General features: G+C 38.4%; 1 long non-coding RNA gene across 1 annotated transcript; it reads left to right on the top strand.

The window, feature by feature from the left end:
• The first annotated feature begins 1,368 nt into the window (after window positions 1-1,368).
• Window positions 1,369-6,636, top strand: LOC115036339 (uncharacterized). Its single transcript, XR_003840379.1, has 2 exons — window positions 1,369-1,578; window positions 3,674-6,636. It is a non-coding gene; the product is annotated as an uncharacterized LOC115036339 (long non-coding RNA).
• Window positions 6,637-7,635: the final 999 nt, after the last annotated feature.

Here is a 7,635-nt window from a genome sequence, read left to right as displayed (position 1 = left end):
TGGGTGGGGTCTGAAGGCTTCTGCATGTGCGCACAATCTCAGGATAATTGAGATGTATAAAGGAAAGACACATGGGAACAACTATATGAATTAGTTGTATTTAAAAGCATTCTTTTCATATGGTTTTGAAACTGTTCATCAGGCTACTAATTACTCCATTGTTTTTTAAAGGATGATGATGATATCAGCGCTGCCTTGTTCCCTTAATGATTTTTTGTTACTGAAATTGTCAGGATCTGTTCTTAACCACCCCCCCCCCCTCCACTTTGCAGCAGTTCCTTGTATCTGCCTCAATAACTGATTGTCCTGGGAGCGAGCAGTCATCACAAACACACTTAGATTCAGGTGCTCATGGCAGACGTGTCATCAGCAATTTATTGGTTTAATAAGGAAGTGTGATCAATGTCAGGTGTTGGGTGTTGGTGACAATGAGAAGGGATGTTTTGCACAACAAATACTTCAGACTCTCAGCTGCCAATTTTTTAAACAATGCTTATTTGTCAAAGCATTGCATTTGGAAAACACCTTTCATTCTTTTGGCACATTTTGGAAGCTTTCATCAGATTTAAACAATATGTCTTTTGTTTGACTTTCTGTGTGTCTTCACCTCTGAGATGGAGACGGAGATAAAACACAGCCAGAGGACAGACTCACACCATGACATGATGGAAGTCTTTGAGAGTGGCAATTACCATCTGCACTTCTACTGTATTGTAAATGCAGCAGAGGCAGCTGCTGACACACCTCTGGTCTACAGAACAACTGAGGAAGAATTTTCAAAGTGACAGTTTTGAGAAGGTCTTGAAAGAGGAGATACTCACCCTTAAGGAAATTAAATACATACACATCACCTTCACTGAGGTTCACTGTACCGTTGTCTACTACTTCTGCTGTTTGTGTGTGTGTGTGTGTGAGAGAGAGAGAAAGAGAGAGAGAAAGAGTGTTCTAATATATTTGTGTCCGTATGAGAGTGTATATTTCGGACGTGTGAATCTAAACCACTTTCAACCGCTGACAGGATTGTATAACAGAAATAAGATTAGATAGAATAAAAACTAAGATGAGATGTAATGAGATGCATTTTTTAAATAATTAATTGAAATTACATTTTTTTTTTTTTTCTGAAGCATAAAAAGTTTGCTCAGACGTTGCAGTGATCGAAAAATAATTGAGCTTCATTCCTTATATGTGGTTGAAACAACATGGAAACAACGTCCAATGAATGTCTGTGTGTTGTACCTGGAGAATTAAACATGTTGAGTCGTGTAGAATAAGACAAACGAGTTCCTGTCACTGAGATGCTCTGTGAGGGAATATATACAGGTGTTTGTTGTTAACTTAAGACTTAAGACTGTCAGATAGCTCCTGAATACCTGTGTTTATGTGTGTGTCTACTTGTGTGCGTGTGTGTGTGTGTGTCTGCTATGTGTAGCTTCTCCTTCACAGATCTGATACCAAGATGCATAAAATATTATCAAGGGAGATCCAAAATCAGGAAAATAACCCTGCAGAACAGAAGGAAGGGGGAAAGAAACAAAGAGAGAAGAAAGAGGTCAGCTCAAGAAAAAAGAAAGAAAGGTGAGAAGAATTGATGTTGTATGTATGTATTTAATTTATGGTGAACGTCTGCAGCCTTTTGATCTAACCCTAAGCCTTATCCCAAGGTGTGGACCATGATGAGGGTTTCGATTGATTCAGATCAAAATATATTAATGTCTTGTATCTTCTTTTAATGAGTTGCAGACCTATTCCTATTACAACAGGGCTGTGTGTTCCAGGCTCTGATGTTTGTGGTCACAGGCCTGTGTAGTTCTCAGTCTGAAGAATCATGATGATACAAATATGCTGAGGGTTCGGTTTAGATATCAGATATGTCTTCTTTCTCTGCTTGTGAGTGTCATTTTAACATCTCAGTATCGCAAGCAAGTGCCTTCAGGTCTATAGTCAACTGTCCCATCAGGTTAGACTCAGGTTTGGCAGCTCCTTAGCTTTAGCTACCAGCAGTTTCCTTAGTCTGCTAATGACAATGAAGCTGTTTAATCTTAATATTTGTCTTTGCTGTATGAGGGAATGGGTCATATATGTTCAAGACAGCAGAACATAGGTATGATTAGATATTAGATCCCCTGTATGTCGGTTCTCATACCTGCATCTCCTCTGCTTGTATAAATAGTGTGAGTGCGTCAGTCTTTGCCTGCGGTGCTTTGACTCTCTGACAGACAGACAGCACAAAAACGTCCTTTGTCTCCTCTCCGAACAGGAGTTTATTGTGGTGAAGTGGTTTCTGTGATGGAATGTGCTGCTGAGGAAACACACCCAGGTGTTCCCACACAGACTATCGCTGTGACGGCTGCTCAGATTTATGATTATCTATAGCAGCAACATATTCTCAGTGATTCTTGGGACAGACAGGAGGAAAACCACACATTGCTGGAGAGGCACTGTTCCTGGTGAGGTGATGTTGGTCTGCAGGTCACTCCAAAAACCTGTCCCATGCTGACCTCTATTGCAGGCTCCAAAAGATGACCAATAGCAACATCTTACAAAAATTTTTCTATTTATTACAGAAGAGTGGACATGTGTGGACAGTGATCCACGGTGCCATCACTTGCAGTGGTTACTTTCTGTACAGACAATGACACATGACACTGCAGATATCAGACATGTGACATGGTAGCTGGAGGAGCCCATTTTTCACATATGGTGTAAATACCTTGATTTCAGAGATCTTCCAGTAAAGGCCTAATTTGATGTCCTTTTCTTGTCTTTGTGTCTCTGGAGCACTTTTACTATGTGTTTTGGTACAAAAGGAACTGAACCAGGTCTCTGGAGCTTTACCCCTCATCATCCTCAGATGATGTAAATGTTCCAGTGAGACAGACATGGTCGAGGCTGTTCCTTCCTGACCCTGTGGTGATGCAGTGGTGATCTACTGAGACTGAGACTCTCTGTCCCTGTAACCTTCTGACCTTTTTTCTGTCCTGTGCACATCTCTGTGGTGTGAACTAAGCTGAATCAAATCAGGGCATCACACTCCAACTGAGTTTAACACAGGTATTTGAGCTTGTCTCTACTGCTAACAGTGCTGAAGATTTAAACCAATCCTGTCATTCTCACTGTTACACTGTCAGACTCACCCACTGCAGGTCAAAAACCACTGCACAAAGAATTTTTTTTGTCTTCATGGTTTATTCAGAAGAAAAGGGAACAGGAAGCATTTCATTTTCAGCACTCCATGAATCCATCAGCCAGGCACAATGGGTTTCATGTTTACTGAACACAGATGTCCCACTGGTCACTACCTTCTGACTTTACTGACCGACTGTTTTCAGATACTTCTCAATTAAGTCACTTTTCCTACATGTCAAAGAATCTGCGAAGACCCATCTTCCAACTTCCAACATCTGGCCTGTGTCAGCTTATCTGTTCCGGAAACAAAGCAACCACATTTCATGTAGACTGGGGTTAAGTTTAGGTTTAGGTTAGAATAGATGTGGATTCTGGTTTCGATCTTGGTTCAGGCTTATGACAATGGGATCTGACAGAGAGCATAAAAAATATCCAGTTATCAGCAGTGACAAACTTTGGTTGTTTTCAGTCTTCAAAGTGAAGTTGTAGCCATGAAAATTAAAAAAGTCTTTTTTTTTTTCTCTCTCTCTTTACTTGCGACAAGACTTTCCCCTTCATCATTGCAGATCGGGAAGATCATCACAGTAGTCTATATGGAGGATCATTCCTCTGGTGATGTAAACGAAGTCAGGTCAAGTCTGTTTTAGATCTACACCCACAGCTCCTGGCAAAGGAAGATACTTGTGGAACATCCGGCAGTTTCCTTCTCCAAATCCCATGTGTTTTGACAAGAAATTCCTTCTGTGAGCCACTGTTTGAAATGTGGGATTGTGTACACAATTGTGAGTCTAAGCTCCTGCCCCTCTGTACTGCTGAAACATGGGCTCAGGAGGCTGAGCACACAGTTCGGGTCTTCTGTCTGCTGTCAAATATTCAATATATGACTTGAATACAATATGGAGACGCATGGAGAGTGTGACATAAAGTGTTGTTTCTGATGAGCACTGTTTCCAATAAACAATAATTTCATTCAATTCAGTTTTATTTGTATAACACCAAATTATGAACTATATTATTTCAAGGCATTTCACAGTATCAGATCTAGGTGTGACTTTATTAAAGACAGAAACCAACAATTTTCCATTAGCATTTGCAGAGGAGATATTCCCTCTATCTCAACCAATAGTAATAATAACAGTAAAGTGTTGTTGTTGTAGGGATACCTGCAGAATGAAGACAAGCGAAAGAAAGACAGAATGACAGGGAGTTCGTTGAATCATGGAAATCCCCCAGCAGTCTTTACAGCATAAGTAAGGCATGGTGCATGGTGACCATAACGTTAAAATCCTTCAAATAAGAAACAGCATGGTTATGTGATTTGTGTCCTTGTGCCAAAAAAGAGTGTTATGTGCTCAAACTTCAGTTGGAAAATTGGAGATGATGGGATGGTGCGTTTTTAAACTTATGTCACACATCCACAATTTACAACATTAATGATGGCGTAGCTGGAGTTGCAGTCTGATAGGTCTATTGACCATGCCAGAAATCTCATGCTGTCCACTTTTCCAATTTCTTAATGTCAACATCATCATGTCATCCTTATCAGGTCAATCTAATATGGCAAGCGCATGTTTGATGAACATCACTTGGCATTATTCAGCGTGTTTTGTTCTTGGCAATGGTTCATGTTCATATTCACTCAGCTCTCAGTCAAATAAACTAAAAACTACACAAACTCAGATGAACAGTTTGTACACAGCAGAGACAAGGATAGTACTGCAGATACAAACTGCAGAAATAAAAGTATCAATCAGAGAATTCATCTGAACCAGAGTATGAGCTTGTAATCTCACTGGTTTATGAGAAATTGATACTTTTCATTTTTCCGGTCTGTAATAAAGGAGGAGGACCAGGTGGAGACGTATGGGCAGCACTATCTAGTTATTGTCCCATCAATACGTTCAGAAGGGCAAATTGTGAACCACAGAACTGAAGCCATCAGATGACCTCTTTACCAGGGTCAGTGAGGTATAGTTCTTGAACAGCCCCACACAAACCTTGCCTCCTTGATGTGGCGGTCTATTTGATATTGCCTTTTCAGTGTTGCCCAGTTCAGGGTGAGTCATCCTGAGGAGGCGTCGGCTGGGTGTGAACATTTCACTCACTTAATGTTTGAGTTTCTAGGGAAGAAAGTCAACATCTGTCAATAGAAGTTTACTGAAGCTGCTCAGACAATAATGGACTTTGATCTGAGGTTCAAAGCAACAACTTCACATAAATCATCATTTCATAAGTGACTCTGCTCCGGCCGTCACACTTTTTCTTCATAAAGGAAATGCAGGTAAACCTTTACCCTTCAAGATTGAAATGGCGATATTAACTGTCTTGGGGCCCTGGATTTGTTATCAGACTCATTTACCAACTTTCTAAAGATGAAATGATGGTTGATGAATTGATTGAAATAAAATTGGCAATTATTGGCTACAGTTTTGGTGATTGATACATTATTTTTTGTTTGTTTCTTTGTGTGTGTGTAAATGTATGAAAGATTCACAGGATCAGCTTTTCAAATGTTTCACTATCGAACAGAGAAAAAAATGTATACAATCATTTAAGAACGTCTGCGTTGAAATTTTCATTAAATCCTGCCTACTGTCGCTGTACTTTGGGACACCGGTGTCCCAACCACTAGGGGGACTGCACGAAGAGGTTAAATACTACTTTGACTTTGGGAGTTTGAAATGCCACTTGGTCAATGAATTTTAATAATTTTGACTGTAGGATTAGTGGGCTAGTATGATCCTGATATCCAGCTTTATGACTGTGTCGTATTGCTTTCTTTTGGAGTATGAACAGTGGGTGCAACCTGCTTATATAGTTATTGCCCCAAATTTCAGCACAGTAAGTGAGATATTGAAGGACTAAGATACAGCACTGAGCGAAGTGCATTCTGATCCAGAACCTGTCTTGCTCTGTTTACAACTGCTGTTGTCTTTGAGTTTTTGTTGTAAATGCTTGATGTGGGCATTCCAGCTCATTTTTCCGTCTATTGTCACCCCAAGAAATTTAATTTCATTTACTCTTTCAATGGCAAAACCATCCAAAAAAGCTTCTGTCTGTGTATTATTCTTCCAGCCACCAAAACGCACAATTTTCATTTTATTTAAGTTTAATGATCATTTATTTTGATTGAACCGTACTTTTAATTTGTCAAATTCTGTGACAACGTTGAATACTAATTTCTGTAAGTCATGATCAGAGCAAAATAAGTTATCATCTGAAAATAGTACAGGTTTTAATGTTGTAGAAATATGGCACAAGTCTTTAATATAAAGTATAAATAATTTGGATCCCAACACTGACCCCTGGGGAACACCACAAGTAGTTTGCAATGGTCTAGAATAATAATCACCCAGTTTTACAAAATCTTTTCTGCTATCCAAGTAGCTCTTCATCCACCATAAACTTAAACCCCTAATTCTATACCATTCTAATTTATCTAATAATATATTATGATTAATAGTATAAAAAGCTAATAATACAAAAAAAAAAAAAAAAAAAAAAAAATCAACAAATATTCCTATTTCATGCTGTTTTTGATCTATAGCCTTTGTTATCTCCTCTACTGAATCCCTTAGTGCCAATGATGTTGATCTATTTGCCCTGAATCCATACTGACTATCAGTGAGAAGTTTGTGTTTGTCTATGAAATTATCCAGTCGTTTGACAAAAAAGTTTTTCAAAAATTGTAGAAAATTGTGTACGTAATTCGTAAAAAAAACTATTGAGACCTACGCTCTCTAGGTTCAGAGAGTTGGACCCCTAAATCATTCAGATAAGGAAGAACATAAAAGTTGACGTTGAAAATGTATTGTTTAACAATAATCATATTTTGCAGTGCATGAAAAAGAATAAAAGTAGAGCTCTTTCATAAGAAAATAAAAATAAAACAAAATAAAAAATATCCCCCTCTTCTTTATTCGTAGTTTGCAGTTCAGTCCAGTCCAGTCCAGTTCAGTTTCTAATACTACTACTACCTGGGTAAGATTTTATGTTTGTGATTCTTATCTGAAAAGAGAAAAGCAAAATGATGTCTGCGCCGGAGTGGATCCCACAGTTGGCAACACTGTGCACCTTTCTGTCCCAGTCACCTACGGACCGCTAAGGTTCAGGATCTCAATTCCTAATCTGGCAAAAAACCTACAATCTACAAATAGAGTGCAGAAAACATAACTATTACTCTCTATGCAATCACAAAACATCAATTTACTTTCTCTTCTCATTCTGAAAATCTTCCTAAATATACCCAGATACAGGATATATGGTGTCCCAATCAATGTAATTGACCCTGTATACATACAAGTATTTTTCCCATGACAATTATTCATCATGAACTTAAGTTATTCACTTAAAGTAAAATATTCATACTCAATCACTATATTTTTAAACAGCTGTATAGATCAATATTTATCTTTTTAACTGTAACATTAATATGTAACCAACTCCAGTGCAATGAAACACAAAACACATAATTATTATTTTCTGGAAACACAGTTTCCGCAAAAT

Source organism: Echeneis naucrates, chromosome 22 (genome assembly GCF_900963305.1).
Source record: "Echeneis naucrates chromosome 22, fEcheNa1.1, whole genome shotgun sequence".
Taxonomy (NCBI): Eukaryota; Metazoa; Chordata; class Actinopteri; order Carangiformes; family Echeneidae; genus Echeneis; species Echeneis naucrates.
The sequence above is the reverse complement of the archived record's forward strand: the minus strand, read 5'-3'. Positions and strand labels throughout refer to the sequence as shown.